This window comes from Lissotriton helveticus, chromosome 8 (genome assembly GCF_964261635.1).
Source record: "Lissotriton helveticus chromosome 8, aLisHel1.1, whole genome shotgun sequence".
In the NCBI taxonomy this organism is placed as follows: Eukaryota; Metazoa; Chordata; class Amphibia; order Caudata; family Salamandridae; genus Lissotriton; species Lissotriton helveticus.
This window is the reverse complement of record NC_136069.1, coordinates 420,683,256-420,702,871: the sequence shown is the minus strand read 5'-3', so window position 1 is coordinate 420,702,871 and position 19,616 is coordinate 420,683,256. Positions and strand designations below refer to the sequence as shown.

General features: G+C 47.7%; 1 long non-coding RNA gene across 2 annotated transcripts in view; it reads left to right on the top strand.

The window, feature by feature from the left end:
• The window catches only part of LOC144771668 (uncharacterized), a 305,772-nt gene that overhangs the window by 237,127 nt on the left and 49,029 nt on the right, over positions 1-19,616 (top strand). Inside the window, exons 4-5 of one of the 2 annotated variants that reach the window (XR_013599419.1) lie at positions 18,526-18,609; positions 18,789-18,871. This is a non-coding gene — a long non-coding RNA (uncharacterized LOC144771668). The remainder of the gene's footprint in view (positions 1-18,525; positions 18,610-18,788; positions 18,872-19,616) is intronic. The other variant, XR_013599420.1, reaches the window with a different exon arrangement.

Here is a 19,616-nt window from a genome sequence, read left to right as displayed (position 1 = left end):
ATCAAATAGATATATATATATATTTATTCTAAACACAACCCCTCTGCACTCTTTGTGAGGTCAGAGGTCAAAGTACATCACAAGTTACTCAATTAGCATACGATAAGTTGCACAAATACAGTTATGCCCTAGGGGCCTCACAAACCATATACTAAGGAAGTGGTATAAGAACCACGTGACAGTTACACAGCAGGCCTAGGGCCTGTAGAATCGCTGGGGCTACACTAAACAACCAAAGGTTAGGAAGTAGGAGGCCCACGGGAGATGTGTGCAGTGTCCAAACACAGTCGCGAGTTACCATTGACTTATAATGGGAAACAAAGAAGTTACAAAGTTACTGTTTAAGGACACTTCCGGATGGACTACAATAAAACCCCTTTAGACTAGGACACTTCGAGAGTCAAGATCCACGGGAGCACCAGAGTACTCGTGTTACCTCACCCAGGGAAGCCGGGTGCATAGGTGCCTTTTGGTGTCTGGTTTCGTCGTCGTTTTCTATGGAGATCAGCAAAGAAGTGCTGCAGGCGGCAAGAGGAAAAGTGTCCAGGTGGATCCAAGGGTGGGTCGATGATGTGAAGAACCTGAAAGCAGAGGGAACAGAGTCTGGGTCTCTAGCCAGTGACCAGGAAGGAACCAGGAAGGAAACAGGCGATGTTGAGTGCTTGAAGGTGAAGAAGGTGAGCTTGTCTCTTCAGCCACGAGGTCCAGGAGGCATCGATGAAGACCAGGTGCTGGATTCAAGCTGTCCAACAAAGGATCTAGTTGACTGCTGTGTTGGTATCCAGATTGGACCCAACAAGCCTTGGCAACTGCAACCCACGCAGGATGTCGAGATTGGCTCTGTTGCAGAGCAGCACGGTCTGTGGTACTTCTCCTTTGAAGGGAAGCTGGAGCAAGCCCGGAGCAACCAGGAAAGCAGTTTAGTTCAAAAGAAAAGTCTTCAGGGGGCTCACTAGCCAATGGGCAAGGAACCAGGAAGACATGTCAAGCTGAAATGCAAGAGCAGGCCCCACGTGACACTCGTGGAGTGTGGAGGGCTGAGCTTCGGTGCAAATGATGCTCGGGTCTGGGGCTTCTCGTACTCTAATGCACAACTTCGAGGGTATCTTGGTCGTTGAGCAGTTACGAAATGCAGGATGTCCAGGGTGTCCGGTCCCACATCTCCCGTGTCTGCCATGGGTCTCAGCTTTGCTGTGGATGTGGGTCAGAGTTAGAGAAGTCTGAAAGTCCAGTTCCTGTGCCACTGAGTCTTCGGGTTCCGGCAGGAGTGTCAACAAAGCAGACTGGCAAGTTACTTGTGGTGCCTGTTGGCAACAGGGTGGTCACTCCTTGACCACAAGGGAGATGTCTTCCGTCTTCTAGTCAGAATAGAATGTCGAAGATCCAAGAGTTCTGTATCAAAGTATCTTTCCAGGATAATCTAAAGTCCTGGGGACACAGCTCCTATACTTATACTAAGGATGGGGGCTTGATTACCTGTCTAGGTCACTCCTATGGGTGGACCTGAGAAGGGGTGGTTACACCCCTTTCCCTTTGTCTGGTTTCGCGCCAGAGCTGGGGCTTGAGTGCCCAAGCAACTGGTTTGAACCGGGCTATGCATGGAGCACCTTGTGTGCCCAGGCAGTGTCTAGATGCATTCACTGAATGCAGCCCTCCCTGCCCCAATACACAAAACTTCTGTCTGGGGAGGTGCTGACACCTCCCTGGACAGGAAACCTATCGTCCAGGCCGCCCTTGCTGGAGTTTCCCCCAGCACCAGGTGGTCAGACTCGTGTCTGTGGCAGCAGCATCCATTTTGTGATGCTTAGGCTCTGTTTAACTTTAACCGGGTAAAGCAGTAACATACATGTCTTTTCCCTCTAGAAGGGTGGAATGCTACCCCCGCCACCAGAATTGGCGGGGGGGTAGTATTCCCAAAGTGTTTAACACCTTACACTACATGTTTTGATAAAGCCAAACCAAAGTTAGCATTAACCGTGAGGATCATAATGCACTTAAGAGTATATGGTATGGCTATATCATAGAACAGCTATAAGGATATGATACCGAAAGCTGCAGAGGGGCGCAGCTCATGCTAGGGCACCCTCTCACATAAAACCAAGCACTCTGCCTCTAGGATTGTCGAGACCTACCATAGGAGTGACTTATAGGTGCATATGTGTCTATATATAAGGTAGATATAGGTATACTATATCTATGTAAGGGGTGATTACACCACCTTACCCAAGCTGAGTGATCAGCCTGTGGTGTCAGTTTGAGGGCCAGCCAGGGGTGGCATAATACATGCTGCAGCCCCTGATAGGCCTTGGATGCACCTATGCCCTGGGTGCCTATGGTACACTATACATGGACTCACAAAGGTGACCCAATACCCAATCTGGTATGTACCTAAAGTACATGGAGTCTATTTTATAGGGAGAGCAAATAGCCTGGGGCCCTGAATAGCAGGATCCCAGGCCAACTAAGTCAAAAACTAGCAAAACACTAGGCAAAAAGTTGGGGTAACCATATAGTCAGATATCCACCTTCCTACAAGCACTTTACAGGAGTACAGTTACCAGCAATCAACATGAGAAACTAAGTGACATATAGCACAGGAGAATTGAGAAACAGACATTCAAGAGTGTATGGGAGATCATATATTTAGCACAAGGGTCTTTCAAAAAGAAGAATCTTTGTTCCTTTTTAAAGATAGTATGCCATGGGGTCATATGTCAGGGAGAAGGGAGGGTGTTCCAAATTTCTTTAGGGCTTCCAGAAAATAATTGATTTATGCATCATTATTCTATGAAGGTGGGAGGCTCCTGGAGAAGGGATTGTGAGTTTCCTGAAGCCTATTCTGTTTCCCAGATTTTAACTTTTTCAGTTAAGTAGATGGGTGAAGAGGAATGCAGGGGCTTGTGTATGGTGCAGGCGGTTTTACTTTGTGCTCCAATCTCAATTAGGAAGACATGGGAGGAATAGTAGAATAGCGGTGATTTGGTCAAAATTCTTGTGTCCAGAAACAAAGGGGGCTGCAGCACGTAAAACTGCTCTGAACTGGGCTAAGTGTGTTTAGGGGAAGATTAGAGAAGTGAGTTATTGTAATCTAATCTGGAGAGAACCAGTGCCTAAACAACTTATTTTAGGTTATCTCTGTAAGAAGCTGCCTGATCCCCCAGAGCAGACTTAAATGGAACTAAGAACTCCTGGCTATGGCTGCGATTTGACTCTGGAGGTTGAGCCAATTGTCAAAGAAGAGAGGATCACCCCTTGAAGAACTCCTTGTTGCAGACGACTTGATTAGGGACAGAGCTCCCGGTTTTCACTACTTGTGAATGGTTCTTCAAAGAGGAGGTAAACCAGTCAGGGACTATCCCTTCAATTCTCATTCAATTCCTCAGAATGCTGATCAAAGCATGGTAGTTGACTGTATTTAAGGCTGCCAAGAGATCGAGGAGAACAAGAACACATGAGCTTCCAGTATTAGGGTTCTGGAATGAGTCATCAACGATCTGCAGAATTGCAGTCTCTGTGCTGTAAACCTGTCTGAAGCCAGATTGGAGAGTGTCTAGAGTTTCTTTGAACAGATTTGAGATATCAACTTACCGAAGAAGGGCTGGTGGAGACTGGATGGAAGTTGACTCCATCTTATCCATCGTAATTTCCCCAACAATCCTCTACCGTTGCCTCTGACCCCACCTCTCCCTCCCCCCTTGCCCTTTGAGGTACTGAATTAGTAACAGCATACTCTCACACTTTAAACAACTGCGCAAGGATAACAATAACACGGTAATTGACGTTGCCACGCTAGCGTTGTGACTCTCTGCCTAAGGCTGCTTTTTATTGCAGTTAACTTTTTAATATTCACTTTTAACTGTTTTTATTACTTGCTGCTTACAGTAGGGTAAGAGGGAAGGGCTGCTTACTGTCAGTTGCTCCCAACTCCGCCGAGGGTACTCTCACCCTGTTCCACCGTAGCTTGTGTCGTTTGAGCGGAGGGTGCTGCGACGTACCCTCGGCATATCGGCCTTCATTCCGGTCACACCCACTTCCGCCGCTGAGTGTGGTGCAGCTGGAGTGGTCTAGTCTTTCCAGCGCACACACTACATAGGCGCTTGCTCAAGCAGGGGTGCAGCAGACGCGCAGTTGGCGTGCCGTTGGTGCCCCAAAGGTGCGCGAAAGGTAAGCACGTCTGCGCCGGTCCGCGCCTGGATCGCTGGATCGTCCGCCAAGTATATAGGGGGTACTTGTCAGAGGAATTGATGGCCCTTAGAGGTTTAGTAGACACTGACTGTCTGCATTCTATGGCGGTTGATATCTGGTGTGGGGGGTTGCAGAAATTGTGACTACCTGCTGACACCGGGTATAAATAATTGCTAAGAGTGTTTTCAGAATTCACTAACAAATATGTGGGAATAGATGATTTTAATGTTTCTGCCCTTAATCTTTTTTCTTGGGCATGGGATACCAATAAATTTGAACTTGCTTCCTACCCATGGTGGTGCATGTTGCAACATTATTAAAAATGCCTTAGAAAAACAAATCACATCCAATGTTTTTTCACAAATGCTAACCATGGTATGTCAAGCCCTTTGTGACACGCTAGACAATCCTCAATTATATTTCTTGTTAATGATGCCTCTTTGTTTTCCCAGATGCACAGTCATAACAGAGGGGGCAGGTTCAAATTTGATCCCCTAAGTAACTTAACCCGAGCTCGTTATGGCAAATAAAATGTGAAGCAGAAAATGGAATGGATAAAAACTTCTGACAAAAACTATGGGGCATATTATCAAGACAGGCGATAAAATTATCATCGCTAAAACGGCAATAATGGGCTTGATAATATGCTCTATGGAATTCCAATTGAAGCTCATGTTAGATGTGAAGGCAGCCATGTAGGTCGCCCCCCTCAGCCGCCACACGGTCCTCCTGTGCCCCTGTCCCGCTGCCGCCACCCGCTGTGACCAGGATCGCTGTCTGAGTCCGTCCTGGACTGCTCTCCTCGGTTTTTCAATTGTTTTGCCTTTGTGACTTCAGGTCTGTTGTTGTTTTGTCTTGTGATTGTTTTTACTGTTCTGTTGCTATTTTCTTTGCCCCCCTCTCGTGCGCTCGTGCCCTCTCCCCCCCTGCCCCCTGTTTTTCCTTTCTGTACCACCCCCCCTCCCGCTCCCCTCCCTCGTGCTTCCCACCACTGCCTCCCCTGCGACCCCGCCCTCCTGGTGCCCCATTCGCCGCCCGCTCCCACCTCCCAGCTACTCCTCCCTCCCTCAGCCCCTCAAATGGAGGCCGTGCAGCAGACGCACCGCTGACGCGCCGAAGGCAAGCCCGTCTGCGCCCGTCCATGCCTGGACCGCGCCCAGCGCCAGAACCCCTGGCCCCCGCCGCCGAAACCAAATAACCCAACGGAAGTACGACCCCACCACCCTCCACGCACTCAACACCGGCCGACCATCCACCTGCCACTCCGAAGCGCACCCACGGACCTTTCTCCTGCCAAACCTGCAAATTCACCTGCGTCCGAACCCGCACCCCACCCCCCGGACCAGGCAACAACAACAACCACCTCAAGTGCATCCTGCTCAACACCCGCTCCGTCTACAAGCACGCCGTCGAACTCTGAGACCTCCTCGACACAACAGCACCAGATGTCGCCTTCCTCACAGAAACCTGGATGAACCCCTCCTCAGCCCCAGACATCGCCATAGCCATCCCGGACGGCTACAAGATCACCCGAAAGGACCGCGTCAACCAAACCGGAGGTGGAATCGCCATCATCTACAGGAACACCATTGGCGTCACAACCAACTCCGAAGAGGCCCTCACCACCGCCGAACACCTACACTTCCAGATCCACACTGACCCCAAGACCACCCTCAGAGGAACCCTCATCTACAAACCCCCGGGCCTACGCACACAATTCAGTGAAGCCATCACCAACTTCATCAGCCTACATACCCTCGCCTCATCAGACTACATCCTCATAGGGGACCTGAACTTCCACCTGGAGAACAAAAATGACAACACCACCACCCTGCTCGACAACCTCGTCAACCTTGGACTCAAGCAACTGGTCAACACCCCAACCCACTACGCCGGCCACACGCTCGACCCCATCTTCTCCGCCAGCAGCCACGTTGCCTTCAGCCACTCCACCGGACTACACTGGACCGACCACAGCTGCATCCACTTCACCTTTAAGAAGACCGCATCCCACCACCGCCTGCAACAGATCCCCTGTAGATGCTGGAGCAAGGTCACCGCAGACCAGCTAACCTCATCTCTGAGCCAGAACCCACCAATCAACACTACGGACACCAACGATGCAGCCCGCAACCTCACACAGTGGATCGTCAACAGCGCCGACGCCCTTCCACCACTGAAGAACCCTCCAGGCAAACCTGGCAACCGGAAAACAACATGGTTCACCGACGACCTCAAAGAATCGAAGAAATCCTGCCGAACCCTTGAGAAAATCTGGCGCCGGAAACAGACGACCCTCAAGAACGCCACCCGCAAACATCACCAGCTGATCCGCACCACCAAAAAGACATTGTTCAAAGGACGGCTGGACAACAACACACACAACAGCAAGGAACTCTTCAGCATCGTAGAAGAGCTCCCCAATCCTAGCGCCAGCAGCAACGACATCACACCCTCGCAAGACCTCTGCGATTCCCTCGCCACGTTCTTTTACCGCAAGATCGTCGATATCCACGACAGCTTCGGCGCCCAGACCCAGCCCCCAGCCACTGAACCAATGCCCCCTACAACCACCCTCAGCGCTTGGACTCCCATCAGCACCGAAGACACCTCCCACGCTATGAACACCATCCACTCCGGCTCTCCCTCAGACACATGCCCTCACCATATCTTCAACAAAGCCAACAGCATCATCGCTCCCCACTTACAGAACGTCATAAACAACTCCCTCGCGTCCGCTACCTTCCCAGAGAGCTGGAAGCACACAGAGATCAACGCCCTACTGAAGAAACCCACAGTGGACCCTAAAGACATCAAGAACTTCCGTCCCATCTTACTTCTTCCCTTCCCTGCAAAAGTTATCGAGAAGATCGTGAATAAACAGCTGACCGCATTCCTCGAGGCCAATGGATCCCTTGACCCATCCCAGTCTGGATTTCGAGCCAACCACGGTACCGAGACCGCCCTTATCGCAGCCACCGACGACATCAGGACCCTGCTTGACAACGGGGAAACAATCGCCCTCATCCTCCTAGACCTCTCAGCTGCCTTTGATACAGTCTGCCATCGTACCCTAATATCCCGCCTCCACAACGCCGGAATCCAAGATAAAGCCCTGGACTGGATCACCTCGTTCCTCTCCGACAGAACCCAGAGAGTCCGCATCCCTCCCTTCCACTCTGCGGCCACCAAGATCATCTGCGGCGTACCCCAAGGCTCGTCGCTCAGCCCAACCCTCTTCAATATCTACATGAGCCCCCTCGCCACCATCGCACGCAAACACAACCTCAATTTCATCTCATAGCCGACGACACCCAGCTGATACTCTCCCTCACCAAAGACCCAGCCACCGCCAAACTCAACCTCCAGGAAGGAATGAAAAACGTCGCTGAATGCATGAAACTCAGCCATCTGAAACTGAACTCAGACAAGATGGAGGTCCTCAACCTCGGACCATCCCCATCCGCTTGGGATGAATCCTGGTGGCCCACAGCACTGGGCACCGCACCGACAGCCACTGACCACGCACGCAACCTGGGATTCATCCTGGACTCCTCTCTCACGACGAGCAATCAAGTCAACGCCATCTCATCCTCATGCTTCAACACCCGGCGCATGCTCCGCAAGATTTTCCGGTGGATCCCTACCGGAACTAGAAAGATGGTCACCCAGGCCTTTGTCACCAGCCGACTAGACTACGGAAACACCCTACACGCAGGAACCACAGTCAAACTTCAGAAAAGACTCCAACGCATACAGAACGCATCCGCACGACTCATCCTCGACATCCCCGCCACAGCCCCATATCAGCCCACCTGAGAGACCTGCACTGGCTCCCCATCAACAAAAGGATTACGTTCAGGCTCCTCACCGACGCACACAAAGCGCTCCACGACATTGGTCCCGGGTACCTCAACAACTGCCTCACGTTCTACACTCCAACACGCAAAATCCGCTCTGCCAGCCTCGCCCTCGCCACCGTCCCATGGATCCGCAGAACCACCGCCGGAGGAAGATAATTCACCTTCCTGGGGGCAAAGACATGGAACTCCCTCCCCGCCCACCTACGACTTACCCAGGACCACCTCACTTTCAGGAAACACCTCAAGACCTGGCTCTTTGAGCCGTAGAGGCACCCCTCCCCTCCCCCAGCGCCCTGAGACCCCTACGGGTGAGTAGCATGCTCTACAAATGTCTTGATTGATTGATTGAAGGACATCTAACATTGTCTTCAATTGGAATTTCATAGAGCATATTATCAAGCCCATTATCGCCGTTTTAGCAGCAGTATTCTGCCGCTAAAGCGGCGATCATTTTATCGCTTGTCTTGATAATATACCCCTATTTTCCTCCTCCTGGACAACTGGATGTGTCCCTGATGCCCTCCCTCCAGCCCCATACAATTACCGGTACACATTGTGAGGAATACATTTGTAACATAGGCACCACAGCCCGTCTTCCCAGTGGAGAAGGAAGACTGAAGAGGGAACTAACAGCCCTGGATAACATAGCCCTGCGCTCAACTATATTAGGTGTCCATATGCCAGTAGAACTAAAAATCCCCCCCCAATATGAAAAAGTGCTTGTGCTTAGTAGACGGTTTGTTCCAACCACAATGCCTGTAAGTGGGATGCTCTTCGGTCCACACGCCATAACAAAAGATTTAGAATTGGTTAGCAGATCAAGAGAGCCCATAAATTCCACAAATGAATGAATCAGTGAACGCTGAGCTCTTGTGGAATGAGCTAATAAAAATGCGTTATCCACATTTAACAAAACTGGGTGAGGAGTAATGGTGGCTCCTTCACAAATGCACTGCGTAGACCCACCTCAGCAGTGGCCCAGCAGCTCCAGAATTATTGCTCCAAGGTGCCAGCCCCTGACCGTAAGATTCAACCTTGGGTATATTTGCCCAACTGCACGTTTTGACTGCACCCAGAATTCCCGGTCAAGGCATTTCCAAACCAGCTGCGCTCCTAAGGCCCCAGAAACCTTGCAACACTTAATCTCCCTTGAGAGCCCTCGAACTTGCCTGCAAGTCCCCCTTTGCTTTGCCTTTGCAGGTGGCCCACTGGCTTTGTAGGATGCAAAGTACCTATTTGTCTTGTTCCCCGAAAAGTTCCCGAGAAATTGTCCATGGCACTTTGGATCTTGGCCCCAAACGTTTAGATTTCCAAAAGGGTAACCACACAACAACTGTATTGCATTGCTTATTCTACTTGCCTTTTTTCCTTCAATAGGAAATGCATTGTGCGTAATTGCACACAACTGTGATTATTACATTGTTTTGTGATTTATGGTACTGTGAAAAATATTTACCTGGTACCTGAAGTTCTTGGTCTAAATATGTATATAAAAGAGTACTGTTTTTCAAATTCGGTCTTGACTTCATTCATTGAGTTTGTGCCTCATTTATTGCCTTGGTGTGTACAATAATACTTAGCGCTACCCTCTGATAAGCCTAACTTCTCACCCACACAACCACAAAAATAGAGCGTTAGTGTTATCTACTTTTGCCTCTGTAAATCAATAGCAGTCTACTTGACCTCTCTGCACAGTGTACCCCATTGTGGTGCACTACATAGAGATGTGGGTTTCCTACATCGGTGGATTAGCGGTGGGTTCTACGACTTTGTATTTGCTGAACCATTCTGACAATACTGTGATCACACGAGTGAAGTCACAAATTGCCTTTAATTCATTTGCATTTTGCAAATTGATTAATTTTCCAAATTTTGAGACAATTGTTAGGGCACTGGTTAGGCCCTTTTTAGTACAACTGTTTTAAAAGTCCAATTCTTACTGGAGTCAGACCAGTGTGGTTCGAATATTTTATTCTTTCCAAAAAGGTTCCCGACTTAGTAAAACACAATGAGCACAGCGGCAACACTTTTGAAGAGCTGGTACAGTTAGAGGAGCTCAATCTCACACCTTACCTGTCTCTACCAATGAGACAGCTTAAAGGTCTGCGTTAAACATATGGCCTTAAGACTGAATCATTCCCTACCAAAGCACAGTTCCAGGGGCGTATGACAAACAACATCCAGAGGATGGCTCTGATCTTGCAGAAGATCAGAATACTGATAGTGGTAGTGATGATACAGCACCCCAAGACAGAGCAGCACTTCCAGATGAAGAGCTTGCCCTGGAAAGACTATCCAGGAGGTTACATATAGAAATATTTAAATCCTAGCTATAGAGAAAGAGAGAACAGAGTTGGGCCTAGGTCCCATCTTTGGTGGCAGCACAATAAAAACTAGGGAGAAAGATAATTCTTTTGACTCTTAAATTCCAAAAGGGAGTGTCCCAAAATTCTTTGAGGGTGCTGATTATGATATAGAATTCGGTTCAGGGAAGCCGGAAAAACTGAAAGCCAGACCTGGTTAGATTTTGTAGACTACTCAGTGAAATCACTAGGAGGTTGGTTAGCAGGAAATTATGTGCATGACCTTGAAGAGCTTTATAATTTGATAATGAAGGAGCATCTGTTAAGCAATTGTTACCAAGAGAAGTTACATCAATTCCTGGTAGACCTAGGTCCACTATCTCCTCAATAGTTGGAGAAGAAGTTAGACTCCTGGGTCAAAACAAGGTTGACCAAAACTACCACTGGTGGTGGAGACCAAAAGAGAGAGGCAAAAAAGTCCACCCAAGGCAAAGAGGGTAACTGTAAAACAAAGAGTCTTCTTCAGGCCCCCAAAAACCTGCTCAGGAGGGTGGGTCCAAAAGCTCTTCACAGGCAAAGGGTGGAAACCAGGGGAAGAACTGGGATCCCAAGAAGGCTTGGAACTGTAGAACCACAGGCACTGAAGTGGAGACTCTAGCTGTACAAATAAAAAAAATGCCTCTTGCCCACCTGCTGTAAATGCAGTTGCCAATCTCAAGATGGGATCTCAGGAGAGCACTGGCCATGCCAGGGAGCTCACTGAGACGACTCTAGTAGTGGATGTGGATTCAACCACCAAGTTGTGTGGCCCACTAACATGCAAAAATACATACAACATCCAGTCATTAAAGGGGTTAGGATGGAGGCATTGTGAGACACTCGTGCTAGTAGTGTCACTATGGTGACTGAGCAACTGGTGTCCTCAGAATAGTATCCGCCTGGAAGGACCTATTCAGTCACCAATGCTGACAATGTGACAAAAATCCATCCCATGGCAATGGTGTCCTTTGCCTGGGGAGGGGTTGCTGGCCAAAAAGAGGTAGCAGTGTCTTCGTCCATTCCAGTTGATTGTTAGCTTGGCAACATTTTGGAGTCCTCAGCCTGGGCGGAGGCAGCACTGACAATCCATGGAGAAATGTTTGGAATCCCACCCTGGGTGTGTGTGAAAACGAGAGCACAGAGCAGAGCCCACGGCGAAAAAGAGGCGCTGGACACTGGGTGAATGGCCCAACCTTCCAAGAGAAAAGGCAGGTAGACTGGGGAACCAGCTGCAAGTCAGACACCAGACCCTAATGCTCAGGAGGAAGAAGAGTCAGCCCCAGAGGGAATTGAGCCTCAGGAGTTGTACCCTTACCAGGCTGAGCTTTTGGCCCACGTGGACCCTCTAGAGAAGATCTGTGCCATGGGGCAGTGGATCTGACCCACTCTTGAAAGCCTATGACAGCATGCTGCTGCAGAGGAAGGTGCTGATGTCAGTGGTTCCCACAGGACCTATTGGGAGGTGAGGATCCCTTGAACTTAGGCCAGAGACCCAAAACATGGTGCCACTAGGAGAGTGGTGGTGCCTCAGGCATTTAGGGAATTCCTTATCACTTTGCCCCATAACATCCCCCTATCTGTACAACTTGGTCAGACCAAAACTTGGAGTAGGCTGGTTAGCCGCTTCTACTGGCCAGGGATGTGCCAGAAGGTGAAGGAGTTTTGCAACTCTTGTGCCACCTGTCAAGCCAGTGGCAAGCCAGGTGTCAACCCAAATGTCCCCTTAATACCACTTCCAGTGGGTTCCCTTTGAGAGAGTAGGCATTGACGTTGTTGGTCTCCTTGACTCTCCTATAGCACCAGGAAACAGATACATCCTGCTGGTAGTGGATCATGCCACCAGGTTTCCTGAAGCTATTCCCCTTAGGACTAACACTGACCCTGAAGTGGTTAGGGTCCTCATTGGTATATTTACCAGGTTGAGATTTGCCAAAGAAGTGGTGTCAGACAGAGGTACAATCTTCATGTCTGCCTACCTGAAACACATGTGAAAAGAGTGTGGATTGACCTACTGGTTCACTACCCCCTGCCATCCTCAGTGTAATGGGCTTGTTGGAAGATTCAACAAAAAAATGAAAGGTATGTTTGGTGGGCTCCCTGAAAAACTCATATTACTTACATGCCTGTTTTTCGCCTACAGTGAAGTGCCACAGAAGTGAGTGGGGTTCTAACGTTTTGACCTTCTGTTTGGTCATTCTTTTGGGGACCATTGTGCCTCATGAAGGAGGTATGGAAGAAATCTCGCCTTGAACCCAAACAAGATCTAGGGGCAGATGTATCATCTTCCAGTTTTGCGAGTCCTTAATTGCGATTTGTAGCGAATCGCAATTAAGGAATAGCAAAATGGTATGTATGTACTTTTTTGCGATTATTTAGCGATTTCTTAAAAATTGCTAATAAATCTGTGATTTTTTAGCAATTTCTTAATTTGCGAATTTCGCAAATTAAGAAATCGCTAAAAACAGGAATCTGCAATACTGGAACAGGCTGATGACATCACACACAGGAAGTTGGAGTGATTGCCTGCACCTGCTTGCCTGAGCCACACCCAGGGGCAGTTGGAACACTGTTTGGATGCAGAGCAGACCTGTTTGGAGTACAATGGAGTCACAGAATGCACAGGAGGAAATCTCTGTTGAGAAGAGGAAAAGGAAGCAAAAATGTACAGAAAAGGAACAAGAAACCCTTATAGAAGAAATGGTGTGTAGCCATGAGCTACTTATTGGAAAAAAGGCCTTAAAAGTTCCTGAATCAAGGAAGAAAAAAATGTGGTTGCAGATCCAGGAAAAAGTAAATGCTGTTGGGGTTACCAATAGAACCATTGATGAAATAAAAAAACGATGGTATGATATGCGTCAAAGATCCAAAGAGAAACTAGCAGAAAGGATCAAGGAGAGTAACAAAACTGGTGGTGTTACATCAACAGCTGACCAACCAACACCCCATGAGGAACTAATTGAAACAACCCTGCTTCCAGAGAGTGTGAGTGGAGTGGCTAACATTGATAGCTCTGAGCCTACACCAACAGCAGAAGGTAAGATGCAAGCAAAGATTCATCAGAAATGTGTGTAATGCATGTGTGTGTGTTCTGTGCATGTTGTCAGTGTGAGGAATGTAGTACTCCAGTGAGAATGTGAAACATGCAGGAAACAATGCATCATGGGATTTGTAGTGCAATCCTGACTTTTACATGTTTACATCATAGATACACATGAACTTTTTGTAATTAAATATGAAGGTAAACATATACTTTTGTTCGTTTTCCTTTTGCACAGAAAAACAAAAAAAATGTATTTGTTAAAAAATGCACATACAAAAACAAACTCATATGGCTCACTCTACATCCACAGAACACTCAAGGGAATCCAGGGAACAAAGTGAGGGGGATGAATCACCTCCCCATGTCACATCTGTTACTGAAGGAGGAGGCCCTGATGCCAATGCCCTTACTGAAGTTGTGTGCAGAAAGCGCAGGCCTGTTGCTCCTCTGCCACCATTGGAGGATGATGAAAATGGAGATGGAGGTGCAGTACACACTGAGCAAGACACAGTTGGCCCTCGTGACTCACAAGACCAACCCCTTAGTCAAAGGAGAACACGGTCATTCCAGTATCAGACATGTCGGAGCAGCAGTGGTCAAATGGAAGCAGGCACAGTTTGTGCTGGTCTTGAGCAGGATATGCTTCACGTGCAGCGCCTGCAACATAAGGACCTCAGATCAATAAATAGACAGCTATTAATATTGAACCGAAATCAAGCAAGCATGTCTGCATCAATAGAAAAACTGTGTCAGACCCTTGAACGTACAGAAAAAGCACGCAACAAGGCTGCCCAGCATGCACATATGAGGATGCATGGCTACACAAAAGCTATTAACCGCCTATGCACTGTCACTAGCAACTTCACCAGGCACAGCATTAACATACAGCGTGAAATTAGCGAATGCACCGGTAACATGGCACACAGCGTGGACAGAGTGACTTCTGCAGTAGAAATTTTGCAAACCTCCAACTCCGGTGCAGGACCTCTCATTGCTTCTGCTGACAGTGAGAACACCTCCAGTAGGAACAGTAGGAACCCCACACCAACTAATCACTTGACCCAGCGCAGAAGTGAAAGGTGTGCTGGCACAGCACATGAACAAGAAATCAGACAACCACAGGAACATCCTGCTTTAAGCCGCCACCGCAAGAAGCGACAGTTTAAAGTGCAATACTTTGTACATTACTGCATTGTGGAACATGGCTTCTTTTGAAATTTGAGTTATTTTTCATTTACTTACATACAAATTTGAAGTTCTAATCCTGCACTTTGGTTTGTGTTTTGTGAATAAAAACAACAATTGCAAAAACACAATTTCAATGTAGTTTGTCTTCTCTTACCTAAAAGTAATTCCGTGTAATCTCAGACCGTCTTTGACGGCCAGCCACAGCTCCTACTCCTGCTGCAGCCCTTCTAGGTGGAGGTGTGTCATCATCATCAGATGTGTCTGACTCACTCACTTTAATGTCTGTACCTTTGCGCATGACCATGTTATGCAGCATTGCACAGCTAGTTATAATTTTACAACAGGTTTCTGGACTGTATTGCAAAGCGCCTCCACTTTTGTGTATGCATCTGAAACGGCTTTTTAATATGCCAAATGTGCGTTCAATGACCCCACGTGTTGACCGGTGTGCCTTGTTGTACCGTCTTTCACTTGCATTTGCAGGGTTCAAGTATGGCATTAGGATGAAGTCACGCACTGCATAGGCGCTGTCACCTGCATGAATGACAAAAGAAAAGTGACATTATGTTCCAATGTCAAATGATGAATGGATGGATGGATGTTTGCATGAGTGTGATTTACCTAGCAGGTATCCGTCTCTGAACTGTCCAGCACTCAGACGTCTATGAATTCCGCTAAGTCTGAAGATAAAGGAGTCATATGTGCTGCCTGTGTACTTTACCACTATGTCATTGATGATATATTTGGCATTGCACACCATCTGGATGTTGAGAGAGTGGTAGCATTTCCTATTACGAAATACATATTCTGTGGCTGATGGTGAAGTGATGGCAATATGAGTTCCGTTATGCATCCAATCACATGTGGGAAGCGTGCAATTTGATAGAATTCCAACTTGGTATCCTGTATGGCTTGTTGGGTGTTTGAGAAGTAGATGTGATGTTGAAGCCTGCTCAGCATTGCATCCAGAAAAACATGAAAAAAGTGTGATAGGGCACTTTATGACACCCCACCAACCTCTGCAATGACACTTTGAAAAGACCCCGAAGCCAAAAGGTGCAATGAGCACAATACCTGCACTTGGGTGGGAATTGATTGTGTCCGGCCTGTTGGGTGCTCCAGAAAAGGTTTCAATTCATTGATGAGGTCAATAATGGTGTGAGGATGAAGTCTGTACTTCTCATAAATGTCCTCTTCAGTCTGCTCAAACAGCGTAATGCGTAATCTGAAGATTTTCTCCTGTCTCTGTCACCTCCGTGCAAGAGCTTGAATGCGCAGCCTCCTGGCTATCAGGTATAGTCCAGCCATTTTAGGAAACAATTAAGTGCATTCTGGGTGCCTTTTTATATATTTTTTAAGTTACCACCTGCATGTAGTTGGTGTTAATAGCGATTTCTTAAATAGCGATTTTCAGGAATTCGCAGTTAGCGATTTTTTCATACATCCTGTTGCGATTTCTTAATCTGCTATTTCTTGTTAGCGAATTTCGCAAAAGTAAGGAAATGCAAAATTAGGATCCGCACATTAATTCGCAGAAAACAGCATCACGCTAATTTAGAAATCGCAATAATTGCGATTTCATATTTTGCGGTGCGATTTCTTTCTTACATCCCATTTCCCGTTTATTTTGTCGCAAACAATGAAATTTTGCAATTCGCATTGTTTGCGAGAAAAAAAACCCCTTGATTCATCTGCCCCATAGTGTGCTATGTGATTGGCTGCTGCTCCAGGATGGCTGAATACATGGGGAAAGCAAATAAAATCCTTGCAGACCAGCCAGCCAGGGGCTCCATAAGCAATGGTACAACCCAAAGGCTCCTATGGTTGAGTTCCAACCAGGGCAGAAGGTATAGGTTTTGGAGCCAGTGGCTCCTAGGGATTTCCAAGATAGGGGGAGCGGGCCTTACCTGGTCAGACTAGATAGTGTACTTATGATGTGGACACCGGTGAAAGCCAATGCATCAAAAATAAAATATACAAGCAGTCTGATCATGTGAAAAAGAGCACCAAGACTGAAGTAAGCAAGATGCTGGAATTGGGAGTCATAGAGCCATCTGAGAGCCCCTGGGCCAGACCTAGTGTTAGTTCCCAAGCCTCAGACCCAGGGCGGTAAAAAAGAGATGAGCTTCTGTGTGGACTTTGGGGGCCTCAATGCTGTGACCAAAATCCATGCACACCCAATTCCTAGGGCTGATTGACAGGTTGGGGGCAGCCAAGTATCTGAGTACCTTTGATATCACATCAGGATACTGGCAGATAGGTTTGACTCCAGGAGCAAAGGAAAGATCTCCATTTTCAACTCCAGACTGGCATTATCAATTTACTGTGATGCCTTTTAGTCTGAAAAATGCAACAGACACTTTTCAAATGTTAGTGAACAAAGTCCTTGCTGGATTGGAATCCTATAGTGAAGCTTATCGAGATTATATTTCTGTCTTTGGTTCCACCTGGCAGGATCACCTGATTCACCTTGAGAAAGTACTAGAGGCTCTGAGAAGTTCATGCCTCACTGTCAAGGAAATCAAGTGCCAGATAGGGCATGGGAAGGTGGTATACTTGGGCCACCTTATTGGTGGGGTTGTATGACGTTACAATGCATACTTTTACAACGCATGCCTTTACAAAACATTTTTTACATCGCAACATCCTTTACATTGCCCAGCTCCATGATGGCTTCACTGTACTATGGGATGTTTAGTACCAAACATCTCATCTTAATAAACCTGCACTGATTCCAGTGTCAGATTTATTAATAATTGCACGCAGAGGACGACCTCTTAGAGGGTTCCCCTGAAACCTACCAACCCTTAGTAGAAACCACCGCAATGGAGCGCACACCGCTAGCCCCTCCTCCGGATCGCCCCTCGGGATTCTGGTACTTGTAGTTCAATAGTGGATCACCCAGGTGGGTGCAAGTCGGTACTTGTTGGACTGATGAATCTCTAGGATCGCCCCTCGGGATTCTGGTACTTGTAGTTCAATAGTGGATCACCCAGGTGGGTGCAAGTCGGTACTTTTTGGACCCTTAGTGTTGTCATTGACTGGTCTGAGCTAGCCTACCAGCACTAGACAGAGTTCTGATCTCATGCAATGAGCGCCAACACGCTCAGAGACCAAGAGCAAAGCATATCCTCTGCGGAGGTGTTCAAACCCCTCCACAGTCAGGAAAGCTTCAAAGTCCTTGTCGCCTTTGAAACGTGACCCCACTCCTTTTTGCTGGAAGACAGGTGGGAAAGTCAAGTTAGAATAGGAGGTGTGTCCTCCTCTACCAACTCATCCCCTCAGGTTTTAGAGGGGAGGTGTAGCACATTTTTCAGTGCCCACCATCTTGAAGAAGGTGGGAATTCAGCCAATCACCAATCAAGCAGTATTTGCAAAGCACTGCTTATCACTCCGGGGGGTATGTAGATGCTGTGCTGAAGGTTTCAGATGCAGAGCCAAGTGTTGAGCCCTCTCCTGAAGTGGCTAAGCGCAGGTGGTGCATAGGTGGAGAGGGAGGGAGCTCCATGTATTGGCGAATTGGTGAGAGAAAAAGCAGCTCCGGTATGGCTGCGGCGGATGCATGTAGTCTGTGCAAGGGTGAAGGGTGCAGAGTGCAGGTTCCTGGTGGGTTGATGTAAGGTCAGGTGATGGTTCATGTAGTGTGGTCTGATGTTGTGGAGGGCCTTGTATACGTGGGTCAGGAGCTGGAACTGACATCTCTTGTCAATGAGGTGCCAGTAGAGGTCCATAGGGAGTTGGGTGATGTGTGCTCTCTTAAATAGGATGAGGATCAGCTTTGCTGCTGCGTTCTATATCGTTTGGAGTCTTTGCACAAGTTCGTAGTTTATGTCAGCATAGAGAAAGTCGCTGTAGTCAAGTCAACTGGTGATGAAGGCCTGTTTCACTCTTTTTCTGGTGCTGGTAGGTAGGGAGCCATCTCAAGATTTTTGGGAGCCTGAGGATGGCGTTGAAGCAGGCTGATGCAACGGAGTTGACATGGCGTCTCATGGTGAGTTTGCTGTCCAGTATGATGCCGTGGTTGGGTGCATGGTCTTTTGGTTTGGAGGTTGGTCTGAGCTCCTGTGGCCATCTGGAATCCTTCCAGAGGGCGCTGTGTCTGCCGAAGATGAGGACATCTGTCTTGTCTGTGTTCAGCTTGATGCAGTTGTCTTTCATCCATGTCGCTAGGTTCCTTATGCAGTTGTGAAAGTTGGCCTTAGTCTGGGTGGGTCCAGCACGAATTGTCTCTACCAGATACATCGTTACCGAAGGTAAGTACCTCGTACATTTCTTCTAAGTTGGTTTGCAATTGAACTCCACTGTGACCACTCTCTTTGTGTACCTTTGTCTTTAAGGTCAGCATTACTAGTATACATTTTTCCCAGTTGGCCTCAATTCAGCTCCCATGATATTGATAAAAATGTGCTCTACAACTGGCTCATCAGAGCTCAAGTTTTAGGATATGTGACCAGAATTCTTTAAATAGTGTGCATGACTTTATGCAATTTGCGGTTCTCCAGTAGAATCAGAAAATCACAAACGTTTCACAAATCACTATTCATAGTAGCTTTCTTGACAAATCCTTGGGACTGCTATTTCATCCTTTGGACAGAATGACGCTGAAGGGCACATATGGGGGAAGTGGGGAAAGACGCAGCTGGGGAAAGACGTGTGTTTATGGCAATAATGGCGGCTTTGTTGGATTGCGAGATGCCACTTTAAGTTACGAGCGGAAAGCCGCAGCGTCAGATGCCAGTGGTGCAGGCTCATTGAAGGACTGCACTATTATATATAGTGACTCTTAACAAAACATCAGTGATCTGCGGTGAGGGGGACAGCGATCCGATTCTCTACAGACAACACCCGAAAATAGTGTGTCTCCTGTGTGCAGACCACTAAATTAGCACACCCTGCTAGGAATTTCCAGACATTGTTTGGAGACCTACGGAGCATCGCATTGTCAGCGTGTGGATAGCAAAATACAGCAATTACGAACACTGAGTAGGTGGCTACATG